The sequence below is a fragment of the Macaca fascicularis genome, chromosome 17 (assembly GCF_037993035.2).
Source record: "Macaca fascicularis isolate 582-1 chromosome 17, T2T-MFA8v1.1".
NCBI lineage: Eukaryota > Metazoa > Chordata > Mammalia > Primates > Cercopithecidae > Macaca > Macaca fascicularis.
The window spans coordinates 80,517,008-80,541,418 of record NC_088391.1 but is presented as its reverse complement, the minus strand read 5'-3'; the positions used below and the strand labels follow the sequence as shown (position 1 = coordinate 80,541,418).

Here is a 24,411-nt window from a genome sequence, read left to right as displayed (position 1 = left end):
ATGATGGAGGGCGGATCATGAGGTCAGGAGATCGAGACCATCCTGGCTAACACGGTGAAACCCCATCTCTGCTAAAAATACAAAAAACGTTAGCTGGGCCTGGTGGCAGGCACTGTAGTACCAGCTACTCAGGAAGCTGAGGCAGGAGAATGGCATAAGCCCAGGAGGTGCAGCTTGCAGTGAGCCAAGATTACATCACTGCATTCCAGCCTGGGCAACAGAGTGAGCGAGACTCCTTCTCAAAAAAAAAAAAACTGTTTTCCATGGGGATACTGGTTAATAATTCTGAAACCATTATACATATACACTAGAATTAAACAGTTAAATAAAGGAATGGCAGATAGTGGAAGCCAGGTTTGTTACTTTTGGAGTAGGAGGTAACAGATGAGCAAAGGGTAGCAGCTTGGACAATCATGGATTAATGGATTAAAGTTGAGATATCACTATGAATTTAATGTTTAGCTTAATACAGACACAAATAGTTATGCATAGGAATATTTCTAGATATGTATAAAAACTTGGGTTAGTATACACTTATATATTTTCTTGGTCTATGCCTTTCTAGTAAGAGGAACTAAAAATGAGGATGCACAGCTGTGATGAGCAAACCTAGCACATAGATGTTGGTTTCTAATACCATTTTCTAATGCTTTTACTTTGAACACAAACAATTCACTATCACATTTTACTATAATATTTCAAATGCAATTATATGTAAATGTTAGACATTTTGTTTGCTTATTTGACTATTGCATGGCAATTAAAGCAAATAGCTGAGAATTAACTTTGTATTAACGTTACAGTGCAGAGTTATTATTCATGAAAAAAAAAGCCAGGAGACTGAACTTTCCTTGAAAACATACAAACTTAGTAAATCCAGAGTAGATTTAGCAAGGGCACGGGGTTTCCACAGGGTGGAAATAGGGCTTTAAGTCAATTGTATCTGAACCTAAACAGAATGACATCAGATTCATCATCTACTTAGAAACACAAGAAACAGGCATATAGTGATAAAAGCAAGTCATGAGAAGTCAAGATAACTAAAATAGAATGTTAAATATAGAAGAAACAATAGGTTTATTGAAGCTAGAACTTTCATTATAAAAATGAGAAACCAAAGTTTCTTGTGAAAGTAAAACCTGGGTAGGCACAGTGGCTCATGCCTGTAATCCCAGCACTTTGGGAGGAATTTGACTTTGTGACTGCTTGAGACCAAGAGACAAGCATGGGCAACATGGTGAGAACTCCTCTCTACAAAAAAAAAACAAAAACAAAATTTAAATCAACTGGCCCTGGTGGTGCCTGCCTGTAGTCCTAGCTACTTAGTAGGCTAAAGTGGGAGGATTGCTGGAGCCCCAGATTTCAAGGTTGCAATAGTGTGATCACACCACTGCACTCCAGGTTGGGTGACAGAGCGAGACTCTGTCTCTAAAAGAAAGAAAAGGAAAAGAAAGTAAAACCTAAGGTGGGTCATGAAGAATGACTAGGAGTTACCCATAATGAACAGAGAAAGAATTTTGAAAACAAAGAAGTATTATGTTACAAAGAACTGGAGGTAAGAAAGTAACATGGTATAAATAAAAACAAAAAGCTAATATTTAGAAAAATTTCCAGATTTGTTTACAACAATAAAATATATGAAATATATCTTTTATGATCTTATTAATATTATAACTGAATTTGTCTTCTCAGTGCTGAAAGAGTATATCAGAAATGCAAGAAACATGAATAGATTATTTCCTAAAAACTGTTAAGAGAAATAATTTCAATCTTCATTTCAAGACACCGATATATATACACTATACATATATATAAAACAAAAAATTAGGTAATGTATATACTATATCATATGTAATATATGTCATTCATATATAAATATAAATGCATATAAATATATATACACATGCATATATATCTATATAAATGGTAGAAAGAAATTTGTCAAGAAAGATGTAGAGACCAAAATCTCAAAAAAGCAAAATAGTTCTGTGTGGGCAGATGGTTAACATGACCCTTTCCTCTCCTATGTAAACTTTGGTTCTGTAATTAACTGCTTAGCCCTGTTCCTCTAATAATACCTTGATAAAGTGTTATGTCAACTCAATAACTACGCAGCATTGTTTATGATGAAAAGACATCTGATGAGAAAATTGCATCTGGCCTAGAAGAAGCAAAAATAATGTGACAGTACCTGTAGCCTTGAGTTCCTCTGGGCATAGTGATTCCTTTAACTGGGACCGCCACTTATGAAAGCCCTAAGACTGTTTTTAGATACAGTGGCTCTTCTTAGAAATAAGACATCTAAGCCAGGGCTATTTCTGAAAAATAATTATTGTAACCATTGAAGTAGATACTGAAAAATATCATAAACTTAGATAACATATACTTATCACTCAATTACTAATAAAGGAGAACACATACATCTTGACTCCATAAAAAGAAGTGCCAGCACACAACAATGTGAACAAGCTTCCAACAAATATTTACTGAATCTCTGTGTTATGCACTAGAAAAAAAATACATAAACATTAATTTTAAAAGTATATAATTAGGATATAAAAATAGAGACAATATTTTTTTGAAAGACAGCCTAAATTCACAGTAGATAACTTACTGCTTTCTTGCACACAAGTATGTGGCTATCACTTTACATACCAGTATATAATGATGCTAAGAACATCACTAACGGCAAATATTTTATAGCATGAGAAATTGCTTAGGTAAAAAGTAGTCAAACATACTTTTAAATTAGATACAAAGGCATACCTTGTTTTATTGTGCTTTACTTTATTGTGCTTCATAGCTTGTTCCTTTAATGCCCTGATAAACTGTTATATCAACTCAGTAAGTAAGCACATAGATATTGTGCTTTTTACAAATTCAAGTGTTGTGATAACTCTGCATTAAGCAAGTCTATCTGTGCCATTTTTCAGCAGCATTGTTTTACTTTGGGTCTTTGTGTCACATTTTGATAATACTCAAGAGTATTTCAAACTTCTCTATTATTATAGGTTGACCAGTCTTTGATGTTCCTACTGTGATTGTTTTTGGTATGTCACTGACCACACCCGTATAAGATGGTAATTTTTTTTTTCTTTCTGAGACAAGGTTTTACTCTGTCGCCCAGGCAGGAGTGCAGTGGCAATAATGGCTCACCACAGCCTAGACTTCCTGGGCTCAAGTGATCCTCCCACCCCAGCTTCCTGAGTAGCTGGAACTACAGACATACACGACCACACCCAGCTAATTTTTGTATTAGCAGAAACAGGGTTTCACTGTGTTGCTCAGGCTGGCCTCGAACTCCTGAACTCAAGTTATCTGCCCAACTAGCCCTCCCAAAATGCTGGGATTACAAGTGTGAGCCACCGTGCCTGACCTTAAGGTGGTGAACTTAATCCATAAATATTTTTTCTGTACTTACTGCTCCACTGACTGGCCGTTCCTCTCTTGCCTCTCCTCAGACCTTCCTATTTCTAAGAGACAACAAATTGAACTTAGGCCAATCAACAGCCCTACAGTGGCCTTTAAGTGTTCAACTGAAAGGAAGAGTCACACATCTTTCACTTCCAATGAAAAGATAGAAATAATTAAGTTTAGTGAGGAAGGCATGTTGAAAGCTGCAATAAGCTAAAAGCTAAGCCTCTTGCACCAAACATTTCATCAAATTGTGAATGAAAATGAAAAGTTATTGAAGAAAATTAGAAGTCCTACTCCATCAAACACATGAATGATAAGGAAGTAAAACAGACTTATGCTAACATGGAGGAAGTTTTAAAGGTTTGGATAGAAGATCAAACAAGCTACATTCTCTTAAACCAAAGTCTAATCTAGAGACAGGTCTTAATTCTCTTTAATTCTGTGAAGGCCAAGGGAGGTGAGAAAGCTGCAGAAGAAAAGTTTGAAGCTAACAGAGGATGGCCATGAGGTTTAAGAAAACAAGCTCTCTCAATATCATAAAAAAGCAAGGTGAAGCAGCAAGTGCTGACGGAGAAGGTGTGGTAAGTAATCCAGTAATCCAGAATATCCAGCTAAGATAATTGAGGAAGGAGGCTAACAACAGATTTTCAATGTAGAAGAAACAGTCTTAAGTCAGGAAATGTCATCTAGGATGTTCATAGCCAGAGAGCATAAGTCAATACCTAGATTCAAAGCTTTAAAGGACTCGCTGACTCTTATTAGAGGCAAATGCAGCTGGTGGCTTCAAGATGAAGCCAATGCTCATTCATCATTGCAAAAATTTTAGAGTTCTTAAGAATTACTCTAAATCTACTCTGCCTGTGTTGTATACATGAAAAAGCAAAGCCTGGATGACAGCACACCTGTTCCCAGCATGGTTCCCTGAATATTTTAAGCCCACTATTGAGACCTACTTCTCAGGAAACAAGATTCTTTTCAAAAAATATTGCTCAGTGACAATGCACCTGGTCACCCAAGATCTCTGATAGACAAGTAAAAGAAAATGAATGTCTTCATGCCTGCTAACACAATGTCCATATTGCAGCCAATGTATCAACTTTCAAGTTTATATTTTTTAAGAAGTAGATTTCATAAGGCTATAGCTGCCATAGATTATGATTCCCCTATTGGATCTGGGCAAAGTAAATTGAAAACTTTTGGAAAAGATTCCAGACGACATTAAGAACATTTGTGATTCACGAGAGGAGTTTGAAATATCAACATTAACAGCAGTTTGGAAGAAGTTGATTCTGACCTCCATGGGTGACTGAGGGGTCCAAGACTTTAACAGAGGGAGTAACAGCAGATGTTATAAGGCAGCAGCAGATATTGAGATGACTGACTCCAGGTTTAAAAGTTCTTCTGTGGGGAAAATGCTAGCAAACATCATCACGTGTTACATAGTAACCATTCATGAAAAGAAGAGTCAAATGATGTGGCCAACTTCACTGTTGTCGTATTTTAAGAAATTGCCAGGTCAAGTGTGGTGGCTCACGCCTGTAATCCCAGCACTTTGGGAGGCCAAGGCAGGTGGATCATCTGAGGTCAGGAGTCCAAAATCAGACTGGCCAACATGGCAAAACCCTGTCTGTACTAAAAATACAAAATTTAGCTAGGCATGGTGGCAGTTGCCTGTAATCCCAACTACTTGGGAGGCTAGGGCAGGAGAATCGCTTGAATTTTTGGGGTGAAGTTTGCAATGAGCCAAGATCGTGGCACTTCACTCCAGACTGGGTGAAAGTGCAAGACTCCATTTCAAAAAAAAAAAAAAAAAAAAAAAAAAGAAAAAGAAAAAAGAAAAAAACAAGAAAAAGAAAGTTCCACAGCCAACCCAACTTTTATCAGCTGTCATCCTGATCCGTTAGCAATCATCAACATTGAGTTAAGAACCTCCAGAGCAAAAAGATTATGACTCACTGAAGGCTCAGATGATTGTTAGCATTTTTTGCAGTAAACTATTTTTAAATTAATATATGTACATTGGTTTTATATACATAATGTTGTTGCACATTTAATAGACTACAGTATGGTGTAAACATAACTTTTACATGCACTGAGAAATCTCAGAAAGCTCATGAGAGTCATTTTATTATAGTTGTCTGGAACTAAACCCACAGTATCTCTGTGGTATGCCTGTATATACATGCTCATTTTTAAAAAAGGCTAAATGGAAAACAGCAATGTATCAATAATGTTACTCTCTGGCTAGTGAGATTTAAAATAACTTTTCTTTTTGTGTGTATATATTTCTTCATTATTTTATGGCAATATGCATATAATAGTCAACATAAATTTACTTCAGGCATATAATATGTCAGTAAAAAGTAAACCTGTATAGAGTTTAGCAATATGCCAAAAATTAGATATAGTTGATAATGGTAGAAAACCAAGTAGTACTGTCCATTTTATTAATTGAATTGTATTACTATTACCAGAGATGTTTGAGTGTAGTGTCATAAAGTCCTATGGAAATCAGGGGGAAGCTTAATTGCTACCTCCAGAGAACAGTGAAAATTTATACATTTGTTTAAACACTACCTTATAGAAATAAGATGTGCTTGAGTTTGGAGTCTTACAGTTTCACAAAATGTCGAGCACTTTTAGAACTAACCCTTTGTAAATTTTCATATCTTTTACAATAAAAAAATTACAATAAGATTAAGAACAAAAATACAGTTTAAATGTTCAAAATTTTATTTTAACAATATCACATAATAATGATTTTACTCATAACTATACGACATATCATGTACATTAGTTTTTTATGCACTCACTGAGATTTATCATGGAAATTTAACATTGTGACTCCTCAATTTAGAATTATTTATATATTTAGGCTCAATATGTATTCTAGAGGCTTAATTTCTGAAATTCACAGCTACATTTAATACACAGGCCATAGGCTCATAGGATCTTCTTCCTGTAACATTTGTATGTCATAAAATTAGGGATTACTAAATAATTTTTATTTTTGTTTGAAAAACTACATTAAAATGCAGAATACATGCAAACAATGTAATTTTTCCTATTTCATCCACATTTTTAAAAATCATAATTTATATCCATTTTTCTGTGTCATGAACATCTAGATACAAAAGTAGGATTTATTTTCTTGGTGTCTATCCTCCAAGAGAGGTTGTAAGCATTCATCTTAATCAGGATACCTTTAGGAGTACATGCTATAACTCTAAAACAAACACATAAATAACAGAATATACTGAAAAACTACAGCAATTTTATATATTCTAAAATATTAATAAACCAATTGCTATCCTCAAAGCAAAGTAAGACCCTATATGTTTTTCATGTGGAATAGAACACAAAATTTTTAGCTGAAGATGAAGTCACAGCCTGTGAAGCAATAGTACCAAATACAGTCAATAGCGGCTTGCATTGGACTTCAGAGAAGATTATCTGACAAATGGCAATACTGCTATTCTTCAGGTAAAATTACAGTCCCATATAGCTGAAAGTGCAACACACAATATGTATAAAATTGTAAACTTATATATAGAGGTGATAAAAGAAAAAAAGAGGCTGGGCATGGTGGCTCACGCCTGTAATCCCAGCATTTTGGGAGGCCGAGGTGGGCGGATCACGAGGTCAGGAGATCGAGACCATCCTGGCTAACACGGTGAAACCCTGTCTCTACCAAAAATACAAAAAAAAAAAAGAAAAAGAAAAAGAAAAAGAAAAATAGCCAGGCATTGTGGAGGGCACCTGTAGCCCAGCTACCAGGGAGGCTGAGACAAGAGAATGGCGTGTGCCTGGGAGGCGGAGCTTGCAGTGAGCTGAGATTGTGCCACTGCACTCTAGCCTGGGTGACAGTGTTAGACTCCATCTCAAAAAAAAAAAAAAAAAAGAGAGAGAGAGAGAGAAATCCAGGAAGATTTAGACCTAGCTACTAGGCTCTGTAACAACGTTGTAATTACAGGATGGAAATCCTGAGCTGCAAATAGAAACCACATCTATGAATTAGGCTCTTGGGGGACCAACATAAGAAAGAGACAAACTAGTATATGAGAGTAAGACAGAGAGATAGATGATTGGTAGTAGGTAGGTAGGTAGGTAGGTAGATAGATAGATAGATAGATAGATAGATAGATAGATAGATGCCACTTTCTTAAAGTGGCCAATTTAACAATAATTTTTTTAATAAAAATTAAAAAATATTTTACTTGATAAGACTGGCCACTTTATTTCATGAAATCAAGTGGCCAGGCTTATCAAGAAAAATGATACTAAGAAGTACAACAAAATAAAGTATATATTTATTCTCAAAAACATGCAAGAAAATATAGGCACATAAGACTCTGTGTGTGTGTGTGTGTGTGTGTGTGTGTGTGTACTATTGCTGCAGCTTCTTCACTCTCATAGTTCAGTGATCAGGAGGGAGTGTTATAGCCCTTTCACTCCTGCAGTTTGGTGAGTTCCGAGTTCTTGTCTAGGAATTTGTCTCCTTCCCATTGCTATCATAATTCAATGATTAAAAAACCCAAATAAATTTATGATCTAGAAACAAAAATTGTTTTTAAAATGCAATGCATTAGGTAGGATAATTTCTATGTTGCATACATTGTGAAAAAGAAATTTTAAGACAATAACTATAAACCACCAATAAATCAGCATAGTAAGTAAGAGTTAAAGTATGACTTTAAAGGATATACACTGAGTGACTTAAACATAAGACTATTAGAATTTAAATAAAATTCTCAAAGAAGAGTTGACAAATAGTATTTAAAAGTTGGAGAGATAAACACTGAGAGGTTTGTTTCTACATGTATGGCATAATATCAAGAATGAAGACAGAATGCTGCTTCATTGACCAGAAGATTTCAGGTCCTCTAACAGTTACATTTCTCGAGGAGTTTCTATACTCAGATGAAAAATCATTCAAGAATGACGGTGAAATAGATATATTATGTGAATACAAAAGACATGAACAAACTGAAAAAATTGCCTTTCACAAAACTTGCAGAAAGTCCTAAAATAATTATGTCAGAAAAAGAAAACTATATCTAGATATAGGTAGATAAAATAAGTGAAATTGTGCAGAGGCACTGATAAAATATATTGAAAAATAAGATTAGCTATTCATTGACAGGAAATAAATAATTACCTATGTTGCTACCTTAAAAGAGAGTTAGAATGAAAACACTGGCCATATGGAAATATACAGTAAGAGGAGACAATATAGTTTACTGACAACGTACACCTTGATGAGGTTATTTCCTTAGAAAGTGAGAATGAGTAAAAAGTACTAAACTGAAATTTATATATTTAATACACATATATTAAGTAAAATAGTACCTATGTATTATCTATATATTTTACTTATATTGTATTTAATATAATCTGAAATAAATTTAGACTTGTGTGTATGAATGCATATGCATGTATGTGTGTGAGACCACAGGGCTATGGAGTTAAAAACCATTAACAACATAAAGATAAGAAACAGAAAAATATCACAACAACAAAAATAATAGAACAATGACAGCTATGAAAATTAAATACATACACACATTCTCCCTTTAGTGTACCAAAAATTAAAGAAAATATCATAAATGCAATTTTTTGCTTGTATTATTTTTATTAATGCACACTAATTGCACAAATGTATGGATTACAGTGTGATATTTTGATATACAATGTGTAATAATCAAATCAGGGTAATCAGTATATCCATCACCTCAAACACTTATCATTTCTTTTTTGAAAATATTCAAAATCCTCTGTTTTAGCTGTTTGAAAATATACAATAAATTGTTGTTAATTATAGGTGCCCTAAAATTATATAGAAACTATAACTTATTTCTCCTATTTTATGTGAAGTATAATTGTAATTTTATATTCAGTAACAAATCTCTCGCTATCTCCCTACTCTTCCCTACTTTTCTACTCTCTAATTCCATGAGATCAACTTTTATAGCTTTTACAGATGAGTGAGAACATGTGATAATTTGCTTTCCTGTGCCTGGCTTATTTTACAAATGCAATTTTGAGATTTTAAACTAAACTACACATTAAAGTACTTCACTTCAAAATTTGTAAAATGAAAGTAGACAGTATTTCAAGAGAAATACATAACTTTAGGAACATTTATTAAAATAAATATTGAAATAATATCTTTAACTTTTAAAAAGAACAGTAAATGAGTAAGAAGCATAAATATGGTAAATATTTTAAAACTTGAAGAAAATTTTAAATGGACAAATAAATGATATTAAGATAGAAAATAATTTCTTTTGGCCAGCAGCAGTGGCTGATGCCTGTAATCCCAGCACTTTGGGAGACTAAGGCACGTGGGTCACCTGAGGTCAGGAGTTCGAGACCAGCCTGGCCAACATGGTGAAACCTCATCTCTACTAAAAATACAAAAATTGACTGAGTGCAGTGGTGCATGCCTGTAATCACAGCTACTTAAGAGACTGGGGCAGTAGAATTGCTTGGACCCAGGAGGCAGAGGTTGCAGTGAGCTGAGCTTGAGCCACTGTACTCCAGCCTGGGCAACAGAACAAGACATCATCTCAAAAAAAAGAAAGAAAAGAAAAATAAAATAACTGTTTTTAAAAGCAAAGAAAAGATGAGTAACCAAAAATGGACACATTTTATAACATCAAAAGTAAAATTTGTCTGGGCATGGTGACTCACCTGTAATCTCGGTGCTATGGGAGGCCATGGAGGGGAGATTGCTTGAGGTCATGAGTTTGAAACCAGCCTGGGTAACATAGCAATACCCTGGTTCTACAAAAAAGAAAAAGAAAAAATTAATTCGCTGAGCATGGTGGCATGCACACCTGTAGTCCTAGCTCCTGGAGAGGCTGAGTGGGGAAGATCACTTGAGCTCAAGAGTTTGAGGTTACTGTATGCTATCATTGTGCCACTGCACCCAAGCCCAGTGACAAAGTGAAATCTAACCTCATTTAAAATAAAAAAAAAAGTAAAACTTATATGAATACTGTGTAAGTATAAAAAGTAAACAACAGACTAGGAAACATTTAAAGTGCCAGTGACAAGAATAATTAGAAGAAAACCACTCTGATGAGGAAAAGCATTTAAATACTATCAAAAACAAATTCCCAGGAAGGAACTACAAAAGGCCAACAAATATGAAAACTTCTTGCAATCAAAGAAACACAACATTTTAAAACTCTGAGATACAGTGAAGATGTGAAGACTTGGGAAATCACAAACTCCTCATAAATTAACACAACAAGCAATTCGGCATAGTATAATAAACGTTTAAATGTAATACTATAGTTAAATATATGTAGTCGATATGATATAGGAGTTGAAAAGAAATTGTTTAGGCAGATGTGAGGATAGGAGGGCCTTGGTAAGATTTCTATTTTAATAAAAAGCGGCCCCAAATCATTTCTTTTCTAACAAAAAGCAGCCTGTAAAATTGAGCTGCAGACATAGAAGCAAGCTGGAAGCCTGCACAGGTGAATACCAGGCAGCTGAGCCAATAGGAAAAGGCTACCTCAGGGCTAGGCATGTTCAACACGGCAGCTCCAGCTTCCGTCTCTGTCAACCGCGGACAACATGGTGCTGGCCAGGGAGAAATTTCATTTACATAATACAAGATTAGGGTTGGGTGGCCAAGTTTCTTTGCACATGCTATGTAAAGTCACACTTGATCCAACCAATTTTTGGGCCCTCTGTAAATCAGACACTGCCTCCTCAAGCCAGTCTATAAAACCCGGTTAACTTCACCAAGGGACCAAAAGACCTACTTGGGCGCCCCTCTCTCTGCAGGAGGGAGAGCTATTCTCTTTTCTCTTTCTTTTGCCTATTACACTTCTTTTCTAAAACTCACTACCTTTGTGTCCGTGTTCTCGATTCCCTTGGCATGAGATAACGAACCTCGGGTATTTACCATAGACAACAACGCCTCTTCAGATATACTATATTACTAAGAAAAATCGTTATGAGAACACAAATCCATTGGTAATACTAGTATTTGTGCAGTAATTAAAAATCTCAACTATAAATATAACACATCCAAGTGTTAGGAACTGAGGCCATCTGAATTCACATAGCTTAACACTGAAGATTGAGAACTTTGGTCAGTTGTGTCAACATAAGTTAATTTTCTACTTCCAAGAAATTCCTACCCAACATGATAAAACCATAAATCAATAATTTTACTCATTGCTTCTGAAAATTTCTGCAAACCCATCTATTTGAGAAACAGTTTGCACATCTGGGTAGCATGTCTTCTGATAACTTAGACAAAATTTTACTTATGAACTTGCTTTAAGATTGTCACTCCTCTGTGTCCACCACTGCTAAACTATTACGCCATGAATTTTGCCCAATCCCAATCAGTTTCCCACTTTGAAAGACTCATTTAAAAAATCAGAATCTCTGAAAATAAGACACTGAGAATAGCTTTCTTTGTTTTATGTTATTGTTAATTAAAAGAATAACTGTATACATTTATGAAGTACGGTGGTTTTCATATATGTATACATTATGGAATGATTAAATGAAACTAATTAGCATATTCATCACTTCACATTTGTGTATGTGTGTTTTGTGGACATTTAAAAATCTAACCTCTTAGCAATTTGAAGTATGCCTTACATTATTATTAACTATATTCATCATCCTATGCAACAGATACCCCAAACCTATTCCTCCTGTCTAATTGAAATGTTGTATCCTTTGACCAACACCTCCCCATTTCTTGTTCCTTCCTTCCCCTCCCATCCCCCAGTCTCTGGTAAGAACCATCCCATTCTCAACTTCTATGAGTTTGCCTTTTTTCAGATTTCACATACAAGTGAGATCATGCAGTATCTGTCTTTCTGAGCCTATTTTACTTAGCACAATGTCCTCCATGTTCATCTAGGTTGTTGCAAATGACAGAATTTCATTTTTTAAAAAACCAGACTGGGCACAGTGGCTCACGCCTGTAATCCCAGCACTTTGAGAGGCTGAGGCGGGTGGATCATCTGAGGTCAGAAGTTTGAGACTATCCTGGCCAACATGGTGAAACCTTGTCTCTACTAAAAATACAAAAAATAGCCAGGTGTGGTGGTGGGTGCCTGTAGTCCCAGCTATTAGGGGTTGCTTAGGCAGGAGAACTGCTTGAACTCGGGAGACTGAGGTTGCAGTGAGCCTAGATCGCACCACTGCACTCCAGCCTGGGTGACAGAGCAAGACTCCGTCTCAAAAAACAATCAATCAAACAGACAAACAAAAAACAACAACAACAAATCAGCAATCCCACTTCTGACTATATATTCAAAAGGATTTGAAATCAGCATGTCAAAGAGATATCTATACTCCCATATTTATTGTTGCATTATTCACAATAGCCAACATATGAATTGTATTCAGCCTTAAAAGAGAAGGAGGTTATGTCATATGCAACAACATGGATGAAACTGGAGAACTTTAGTTTTTAAAGCTTATTTAATTATATTGAATGCCACAACTAAAGATCTGCTAGAATTTTTAAAAGTCCATGGCATCAGTAAATTTATTTTTTACGATAAACTAAAACTAGTAGAGTTCATGATGAGGAATTTACATTGAACATGATGTGGAACACTTGGGATACTTTCTTTCATATTTTTAAATTAGCCTCAAATCTTAATTACCTTTATTTTATCTGGTTGATAGTGGTTCCTTCTGCTATTAGTCGATACCTCCAAAAGATAGCAAATACCATATTAGCACTTGAAATATCAATGTGTTTTTCTCCTAATCTCCATTCTTTTACATCATGAGCTATTTAAGAAAGGAAACTTGCCTAATCCATCATCTCCACTAACATCGTGGTTGGCACATTTTATGTATTTCATATTTGTTAAATGATTGAATGTGAATAAAAAAGTTTCGCCGGGCGCGGTGGCTCACGCCTGTAATCCCAGCACTTTGGGAGGCCGAGGCGGGCGGATCACAAGGTCAGGAGATCGAGACCACGGTGAAACCCCGTCTCTACTAAAAATACAAAAAATTAGCCGGGCGCGGTTGTGGGCGCCTGTAGTCCCAGCTACTCGGGAGGCTGAGGCAGGAGAATGGCGTGAACCCGGGAGGCGGAGCTTGCAGTGAGCCGAGATCGCGCCACTGCACTCCAGCCTGGGCGACAGAGCGAGACTCCGTCTCAAAAAAAAAAAAAAAAAAAAAAAGTTTCATAATTTATCTATAACCTAATGGCTATAATTTTTAGATTTTTATGTGTGTTTACCTTAGAAATTGATGTTACAATGATTCACATGCTTGAGTAAGAAGAAAATAACTATTCATTTTTTAGTATAAACAGGATTATTTTCATTTTATGGCTGTGTAAAAGAGGTAGCCAAAAGAATTTCTAAAGAAGATTGTCTCCCTGCCCATCCTATTTGATCTGACTACAAGCCCTCACTATTAAGGGTTGGAGACAATTTGTGCAACCTTTGACTAGCAATTTCTATTTGTAAAGTTTTAAACAGTTGCGAGCTTGTATCTTTGTTGGTTTACATGACTTCTTTTTAAAATTTTTCTCCATCCTCGATATCTTTAAAAACACTATTTTTTCCCTTCTACTATCTGCTTCAATAACTCAGTCACTTGTGTTAATTCATTTATATCCTCCATTTTAAAATTAATATTTATATTTTCCAATGCTTGTCTTCAGCCTTAATTCTTCCTGTTCTCCTTTTAATAATTGTAAGATCTCAATTATTTACATAAATATAACAACCTCCCTAAACATGATCTCTAGACTAGACCTATAGAAATTAGCAGTTCCTTTCTGTTTTGCTTTTTATATGTTAGGATGATGATATCCATCTCCAATTGCAATTTAAATAATATAATTTTAATAATTTAATAAGAAATAAAAAATATTAAGAAAGTTTCTTATATTCTACATGTTTAGCAAATACTCAATAATTTTTCTCGTTGATCATGATTGACTTTGTGAGAAAAAATGGTACATGCATTAATTCATCATTGCTTTTATAACATTGGGCGATATGACATAGGATAATCTCTCCACAGCAAGACCCTTAACTTAATCATACCTGCAAGTCCCTTTTGCCATGTAAAAGTAACATGTTCACCAGTTACAGAGATGAGCTGTGTGTACCTTTAGGGGCATTTTTTATTCAACCATGGGTATTCTTTGCTTCTGAAATACTAACATCTATCTCATATGCAAAATATATTCTCTCCAAAGACCCCCACAACTCATTACAGCATCAACTCAATTTCAGAAACTCATATAAATTCCATCAGCTAAAAAGTACACCAATCTCATTATCTAGATTAGCATGGAAGAGACTCAGTGTGTGATCCATACTAGTCAAAATCCCTTGCCAAGTATACACTCAACAAACTAGAAAACAAGATATATGCACCCTAAATGTCATGCTGTGATAGGCATGGAATACTGCCTATAGAATTTTTTTTTTCAGAAAGAAGAAAATGAAAGAAAAAATAAGTGATCATTTTCAAGCAAATTCAAAATTCAGCTGGACATGTTCTGTTAGCCTTTAAGGCCAGGAACAGTCATCTCTGGCCTTTGGCTCCACCCTTCTGGGTTCTCTTCTCTGCATTCTGAGCCCTAGGCTCCAGGCTATGATTCACTATTTATTTTACATGAAAGGTAGTACATGTTTGCAGTTTTGTAATTTTCATGGTCGATTTCCTGTCAGTAGAATTTTGGGAGTCTGATAGCCTTCTATCATTAGCCCTTTCTCTGTCCCTTTTGGTCCAAACTGGCAGCATCTTGACTGGTGACTGGTATTACATTTTCAAGTATCTTGTGAATCTCTCATGAATGCCTGGGGGTTCATTATGTTAGAAAAGGGGCTTCTGTACAGGTCTTTCCTAAATAGCCCTTGTCTATATATATATATATATATATATATATATATATTTTTTTTTTTTTTTCTGCTGAGATGTCTGAATGGATCCATAAATCATACACCTAATCTTGTCCAAGAGTCTCCCATGTGACTGCATAATGTGACCTTTTGTTTCTTCTGAGATCCTAGAGAAAGGTTGTTCAGGCAAACTCTTGGCTTTCTACACTCTTTCCTGACAGTGAGTCTCCTAATTTTAGTTCTTTTGCAATCTGGATAGGCTGAGTCTCCAAAAGCAGTTTCAGGAAACTCTTTTTTTTTTTTTTTTTTTTTAACAGTTCTTCTCCCAACTTCTCTCTCTCTACTTGCATTTAACTATAAACAGTAAGACAAAATCAGGTCTCACCTTCAGCACTTTGCTGGGAAATTTCCTCAGCTAAATATACAAGTCCATCTCTCACAAGTTATGCTTTCCAAACAACTATAGGACAAATATCAGCTGGGCTTTCTGACATGGTATAACAACAATCCACTTTCCTCACATTTCCCAGAACATATTCCTCATTTCCTTCTCAGTCCACATCAACAGCGTCTTTCACAACATACTTCTACTATGAGTCTATTTATGATAATTTAAGTATTTTATGTGAAAGCACAGGTTTCTCTACCTGCCTCACTGCCTCCTGAGTACTTACTAGCAACATCCTTAATATCCATATCTCTACCAGCAGAAGGTTTTTGATAATGATGTTTCTCTCTAAAATGATATGTAAGTTTTTATTCCCATATTTCTCACTTACTTTTGAGCCCTCACTGGAGGTCTTTGATATTCACATTTTCACCAGTAGTCTGAGAAAACCATACTAGGCTTTTGCCATGATGGTTCTTGAAATTCTTATAGTTTTTACTCATCACCCAATTCTAAAGCCACCTCTATATTTTAGATATTTGTTACATCAAAACCCTACTTCTGATGTCAAATCTGTATTAGTTTATTTTTGCTGCTAAGCACATTAACACAAGCTTAATGGCTTTAAAAATCATGAATTTATTATTTTACCATTCTGGCAGTCAGAAGTCAAAAATCAGTTTGAGAAAAATTCTAATTATTAGCAGAGACAGTTCATTCTGGAGACTCTGAAGCTGTGTTTGCAAAAATTATGACAGTGAGAAAAATCTGACATTGATAGAAATTAAGAAGTATCTGAGACAGGTCTCAATCTGTTTAGAAGTTTAATTTGCCTAGGTTAAAGAGTATGACCCATGACACAGCCCTAGGAGGTCTTGAGAAACATGCATCCAAGGTGGTTGGGTTACAGCTTGATTTTATACATTTTGGGGAGACAGAAGACATCCATCAATGCATTTGGAGTAAATTAGTTCAATCTGGAAAGACAGAATTTTTGAAGTGGGGGCTTCCAGTTCATAAATAGATTCAAATATTTTCTGATTGGAAATTGGATGAAAGGCTTACATTATTATCTAGAGATATGGAATCAATAGAAAGTAGTATCTGGGTTAAGATAAGGGGTTGCAGAGACCAAGGTTCTTGTTATGTAGATGAAGCCTCATAGGTGGCATTTACAGGCAATAGATGGGAAATGTTTCAGACCTTTAAAAGGTGCTATACCCTCAGCTAATCTCTTGAGGATCAGAAAATGTCCTAGAAAGGGTAGGGGATTTCTCTACGGAATGTAAATTTCTCCCACAAGAGATAGCTTTGCAGGTCCATTTCAAAATATTTCAAATAAATATATTTTGGGGTAAAATACTTTGATTTCTTTCAGGGCCTGTTATCTGTCATGTGATGTTAAACCAGAGTTAGATTGGAATTTGGTATCATATTGCTACAAAGAGTCTTTTATAAGTCTTAAGACCTTTATTTTAATGTTAATGCTGGTCAGTTTTGTGCCTAAACTCCAGTGGGAGGAGAGTATAATGACACATGTCCAACTCCTCATCCCTTCTCTGTCATGGACCGAACTAGTTTTTCAGGTTCCTGTGGATCCCCTTGGCTGAGAAGAAGGTCCATTTGGTTAGTTGTGGGGCTTACTTAGAATTTTACTTTTGGTTCACATAGGAAAATTATGACAGTGAAAGAAACTTGGTGTAATCGACCCCATCTTGCTTTTAACCTCCAAGCTAGCTTTATTCATTACTTTGCATAGGCCCAGGTAACAATAGGAGGAATTTAGTTTATAGTTTAAGAAACAAAAACTATAATAGCCCCTTCCCAAAACAAACTTCTTCCTGGGGACCAAACGGACTTTGTAAAAGTAACAAATTGGCCACAAGGTTAGAAACTATGGTTCAGGAGTCATGCATCCAGAAGCCACAAGAATTCTAACCTTTCCAATCACTCCTATGGATAATATTACTATTGTAAAATCTATGATAGGTGTTTGAGTTTTTTTTAGACCCTGTATTCTGATTCTGATGGACCAACTGGCACCACACAGATTAGTAAAATGACTCCACTCATTCTACAATCCCACTCAGGAAATAAGACAGAAAGAAAAACCTACTTTGACCTCTATGATTTCATCCCCCACCTGTCCAATCAGCTTTCCACACTCCTTAGCCCCCTGCCCACCAAATTATCTTTAAAAATCCCTAGTCTCCAATTTTGTGGGAGACTGATGTGAGTTCTAAAACTCTGATCTTCTGTCTGGCTGACTCTGTTTTTATTAAACTCTCTATTGTGATAACACTGTCTTAGTAACTTGGCTCTATCTGTGCAGTGGGCAAGAAGAACCCATTGGGGAGTTACAACTCTAGGAGAGAATTCATTTCCTTGTTTTGCCCACTTTTGAAGGCTGTCCTCATTCCTTCTAGCCATCAGACAGCCTTTTTCCCCCCTTCTCTTTCCTTCCATCATTCATTGTCTTCTTTCTCTGCCTCTTTCTCTGCTATCTCCTTATAAGGCCACTGTGATTACATGGAGCCACCTGGATAATCTGACTCATCTACCTTTCTCAAGATCCTTAACTTGATTACATCTATAAAGTCCCTTTGCCTTATAAGATGACATATTTACAGATTCTGGATATTAGGATTGTGATATTGTGGGAGTGAAGGAAACATTATTCAGTCCACCATGTTATATTTCAAATGTGATGTATTCCTTAAGAGATATAATTGCATAAGTTATGAGTCACAGAACACGGCTTTTTGACTACATTCATTAGTTCCACTATAGCACTAAGAACTGACACTTCTCTTAAAAAAAACATTTCTTAGGGTTGCAACTGCAATGAAACAGTAGAAAATTCTAGAGCCTAGTATTCACAATATTAAATTAATGCTAAAAATTTTAGGTGAACTTGAAAAAAATGAACGTGATTAACATAGATCATTTTAAATTATTGATATATAAAATAGCATCATACCTTTCCTTTTGTGAAAATAGAAAGTTTAATCAAATGTTGTAGCTCATCTTTCAAGAGTCTCCAGTGTCATCACTGAAGAGAAAGGGGAGATTCAGTTCCACTGGAGAATTCTGAGAGCACTAATATTATTCAGTATAAAGAATCCCTTTTTCCTATGCTTTCTATTTGTGTTCTTTTCATTGTTTGGCTATTTTGAAAATAATAAAAATGGAATGTAAAAAAATGCACTCATTTCTGGTGGGAAATTATTTAGAACTCTAATTAATGCAGGAATTTTTTTTTTTTTTTTTTTTTTTTGTGACGGAGTCTCACTCTGTCACCCAGGCTGGAGTATAGTGGGGCGATCTCAGCTCACCGCAACCTCTGCCTCCTGGGTTCAAGCAATTCTCCTGACTCAGCCTCCTGAGTAGCTGGGATTACAGATGTGCACCACCACGCCCAGATAATTTTTTTGTATTTTAAGTAGAGATGGGATTTCACCATGTTGGCAAGGCTGGTCTCGAACTCCTGACTTCAGGTGATCTGCCTGCCTTGGTCTCCCAAAGTACTGGGATTATAGGCGTGAACCACCATGCCTGGTCTAATTAATACAGGATTTGATGTGAGTATACCAAATATCCCCCATCATCTGTTAACAAACTAATGAAAACAAGACATGACCATTGAAAGGATTCCAAGCAATATGCCAGAAGAATGCTGGAGATATTTTAGCGTTTTACATTAACTGTAACTTCAAAACACATCTTAAATGGAGACGTATTTAAGGTGGACTGAAATTCCCTTATGGGATTAAAATGTGATAACCTGAAAATTTTAAACAAAGTTATTAAAATTAAATTATTTAATCATTTAATTAAATAATTTAATTATTTAAAATAATTAAAATAAACCATTACTACTTTTTGTAGTTATTTAAATAAATGCTTAAATAATTTATCTTATTTTATTTATTTATTTTTCCCGATTAGCAGTATAATGTTTAAGGAAATCTTTTCTCACTTTGGCCATAAATCATTGAATCCCAATACTGGTATTAGTCTAAATATTGTATACTTGTGAATTTAATCTTATTTGAAAGTATTACCATTAGATTTGAAAGTATTATTAAAATGCCAAGGCAATGATATAATTTATACACTAAAATATTTGATAAGCCGTGTGGTAATAATTTCACTAAAGTGGGTGTGATATCTTTTCCTCATGTTGTCGTCCTTTCCAGGAAAAATATAATAGACTACATAGATTTTATAAAATTGCTTATACAATTTAGGAAAAAGAAGATTCTCTCTACAAAATCAATACAATCAAACCCAGAATTCACTCTTAAATCCGTACACACTATCAATCTTTATATCTTGTTCATGTCATCTCCAAATTTTAACTCTGGGGGAATTGCTACCTTTCGGTTTTCACCATTTTAGAAAAGTCACAATCATTCTTGTTTAGGTGAATGCATTAGCTGGCTTCCCTGCTTTCTTCTCCACCCTCTCCACTGAGCAGATAGAGAAATCTTATTTAAAATGAAATTATGTGATTTTTCAGTTTAAAGTCAACAGTTTTTCATTACAGCTAGAAAGAAACTGAAACCTTTTCATAATGTTTACCTTTAGGTGTCAGCTTGACTGGGCCACGGGATAGCCATATGGATGGTACAACATTATTTCTGTGTGTGTCTGTGAGGGTGTTTCTGGAAGACATTTAGCATTTGAATTGGTGGACTGAGAAAAGAGGATTATTTCCACCAATGTGGGTAGGCACCATCCAATCCATTGAGGCCCAAATAGGACAAAAAGTGAAGGAGAAGCAAATCCACCCTCTGCTTGAGCTGAAACATGCCTCTTCTCTCAGGCCTTTGGTTTCCAATGGAATTACACCACTGGCTTTTCTGGTTCTCCAGCTTGCAGAAGGCAGATTATGATTGTGGAGCTCTCAACTTCTTAATCGTGTGTGCCAATTCCTATAATAAGCCTCATCTTATATATGTCTGTAGCTTTTTGTTCTGTTTCTCTGAAGAACCCTGACTAACACATTTTTACCGTGACCTAGAAATAATTGCAGGACCTAACCCAATTGAGTGATTTCATTTCTGAGATCATCCACACTCATTCACTCTTTTGTAATCACAATGACCTTTGGCAATTCCTACAACAAACATGCCACATTCTTCTTAATTCAAAGCCTTTGCATTTATTATTCACTCTCTGCCAAATATTTTTCCACTGCCACCGGGCATGGCTGGCCCCTAGCATCCTGCAAGTTTCAGCTGAAACATCATTCCTCCTGAAAGACCATCCTTTTTGTTATTCTGTATCAGAGTCACAGCATTTCCCTCACAGCATTCAAATACTCCATATTTATTTAGATTCTTCTTTTTTTATGTTTCCTAAATGAGAGTGTAAATCGACTCTGGCAAGAATCTTGAGTATCCTGCTCATTTTTGTTATTCAAAATGTGGAACTGTGAGTCTAATGATTAAATTATGCTGGATAAATAAGTAAAGAGTGGAGGAATACTAAATATTTTCTTTACACTTTACAGTATATGTTATACTAGAAAATATATGTCTCTTTCATGTAAAAAGAAAGATGAGCTATTAGAAAAGAAGCAATTTAAAAATATTTGGAATCAGGGCAGAGCTCTAGAGGCAGAGAAACAAAATTAGACAAAAATGAAAAGTAAATAAACACTTTTCTCCTTTCCTATTTGGATGCAATAAATCTATTCTTTTGCAAATATGACCTAGCACTGGTTGAAAATAATAATGCATTTTTGCAATGTCAAAAGCTTTAATAAAATTTGTTTAAGTAGCAGATTTATGCAGATGTTAGATATGAATGAAATCACAAAGGTTCCCAAAAGGTTTACGACCATTATATCAGCATTTATCATATTCTTTTTTGTGCCTTTTTCTTTGCTTGAATGTAGAGTTTCATAATGCTTTGAATATTATTTGTCAGTCAATAAATACTAGTTACAAAGGGAAAATTAATTACATGCCATAGTTGAACATAAACCTGATTTCATTATTCCACTATTGAATACTTTTCAGTAAGTTGCCATTGAGTAATAAACTCCTGGGAAAGTGTTTACCATCTTACAATATTTGGCCTCTCATTGTCTCTCAAAATACCTGATGCTGACTGACTTGTTTGTTTGCCTTGAAAAGATACCTTTTACTATGGCCATTTTCCTTCATTGTATCCATTTGCAAGCTTTCTCCTCATGATTCAACATTCAGCACATGTTTAACCTGCTTTGTACAACCTTGTAACTCCCCAGGTGAATCCGGGTTTCGTCTCTGAACTCTCAATTGCATTCTGAATTCTACTCTATTCTTATCATCCCAATGCTTTCTTATTTTTATATTTCTCTTCCTTACAATTCTTTAAGCTATCTGAAAACAAACACTTTTTTTCTTATCCTAGCATAATACTTAGAAAACTGTGTGTTGCAGAAAGGTTTCAGAGTCTTGAAATACCAAATTGGCTTCAACTGAAAATTAGCATCACTCCTAACAGAAAAGCTAGCATTGCTATGAAGCTGCAGTCTGAGGGGTGGGAATTCCCTTAATGCTTAATTGCACTTCCTTAATTTCAAATTCTAATTAGCTGTAGGAAGCCTTTGTTGTTTCGATATTTCCCTTCTCATAATTTTTAATGTGCCTATAATTCCAAGAAGAATAATAGGGCAGATCAGTTCTTAATGGGGACTCCTCACATACTGACAGCCTTGTGCCCTCCAGAGAGTTCCCCAGACCCTGGCCATCCTGGACTTAAAAACCCTCATGCTTTCTGTTTCGCTCTAAATCCTTTCAAATCTCCTAATTGATTTTTATTTGGAGGCAGTAGTGATTCAGTTGAAAATGCACTATTTAGGATATAAGTTTTGCATCCTTGTTTGGTTTGAAAATTTATTCAATGAATGCCTTGTCTTTAGATGTAAATACTTAATCGAGATGGATTTTAGATATGTCAGTTTAAAAATATTATGTCTATATCACAGGATTTTTTTTTGTCGCCAATTTAATAAGTCAATAAATGTGAAGAATGCTGATGCAGTCATAGAACATTCTGGGCAATAAATGCAAGTTAGTCAAATGCAAAATTATAAGATTGTTTACATGGCATAGATGGAAATTATACCTCAAATTCTGAAGACTAAATGTTGTATCTGTAAAATTGTAAGTAATAAGAACCATGTAAATTTCAAAATTTAGAAATAAAATCCTTTGAAGTCATTTTGTTTTCAAATTATATAGAAAACGGCAAGAAAATTGTAGTTAATCAGAAATGCCTTAGAAATATATAAATTACACTGCTATGACTAAATGTATCATGGATTACTTATTTCTGAAAAAAACATTCTTATGAAAAATATGCTTAATGAAACAATATAACAAAAAAAGATAATATTCCTTTCCTCATGAAGTATTCTTATAGGCATTTTCTCATAATCTAATAATTTAAGAACTATTCTAAGTTATTTTTTGATTTTTAATATGATTCATATTACATTCACTTTCAGATAATTATAATGTCCTAAATTTTATGAGAAATATTTTAAAAAATTAATATAAAACAGAGGTTTAATTTTTTTGTCTTAATATAATTCATCTTAAAAGCGATATGTTAGAGTTTTATTTTACCATTAGTTTTTCCACAACTCATGCTGCATATTCATTGGATTGCTTGCAAAAAGAGACTACCTATTTGTCAGGAATATATCTCTGTGTTTTTCACTTAATTAAGAGGAAAAATTGTTTTATCCTTGCAAAAATATACAAGACATTTAGAATGTTGCTGTTTATAGCATGTGAAAGATACCTAAAGTAATCATGATATGGTTTGGCTGTATCCCTACCCAAATCTCATTTTTTTTTTCTGTTGTTGTTGTTGTTATTTTATTTATAATTTATTTTTACTATACTTTAATTTCTGGGATACATGTGCAGAACATGCAAGTTTGTTACATAGGTATACACGTGCCATGGTAGTTTGCTGCACCCATCAACCTGTCACCTACATTAGGTATTTCTCCTAATGCTATCCCTCCTCTATTCTCCCACCCTGTGACAGACCCTGGTGTGTGATGTTCCCCTTCCTGTGTCCATGTGTTCTCATTGTTCAACTGCCACTTATGAGTGAGAATATGCGGTGTTTGGTTTTCTGTTCTTGTGTTAGTTTGCTGAGAATGATGGTTTCCAGCTTCATCCATGTCCCTGCAAAGGACAGGAACTCCTCCTTTGTTATGGCTGCATAGTATTCCATGGTGTATGTGTGTCACATTTTCTTTATCCAGTCTATCATTGATGAGCATTTGGGTTGGTTCTAAGTCTTTGCTATTGTGAGCAGTGCGCCATAAACATATGTGTGCATATGTCTTTATAGTAGAATGATTTATAATCCTTTGGGTATATACCCAGTACTGGGATTGCTGGGTCAAATGGTATTTCTGGTTCTAGATCTTTGAGGAATCACCACACTGTCTTCCACAATGGTTGAACTAGTTTACACTCCCACCAACAGTGTGAAAGCATTCTTATTTCTCCACATCCTCTTCAGCATCTATTGTTTCCTAACTTTTTTACTTGCATGAGATGGTATCTCATTGTGGTTTTGATTTGCATTTCTCTAATGACCAGTGATGATGAGCTTTTTTTCATATGCCAAATCTCATTTTGAATTCCCCCGTGTTGTGGGAGGGGCCCGGGGAGGAGGTAATTGAATCATGGGGTGGGTCTTTCCCCTGCTGTTCTTGTGATA

At 35.1% G+C, this 24,411-nt stretch overlaps 1 long non-coding RNA gene across 1 annotated transcript in view; it reads right to left on the bottom strand.

The window, feature by feature from the left end:
• LOC135968038 (uncharacterized) overlaps window positions 1-24,411 on the bottom strand; it is a 152,614-nt gene that overhangs the window by 98,672 nt on the left and 29,531 nt on the right. Inside the window, exon 2 of the long non-coding RNA XR_010582464.1 lies at window positions 10,111-10,203. This is a non-coding gene — a long non-coding RNA (uncharacterized lncRNA). The remainder of the gene's footprint in view (window positions 1-10,110; window positions 10,204-24,411) is intronic.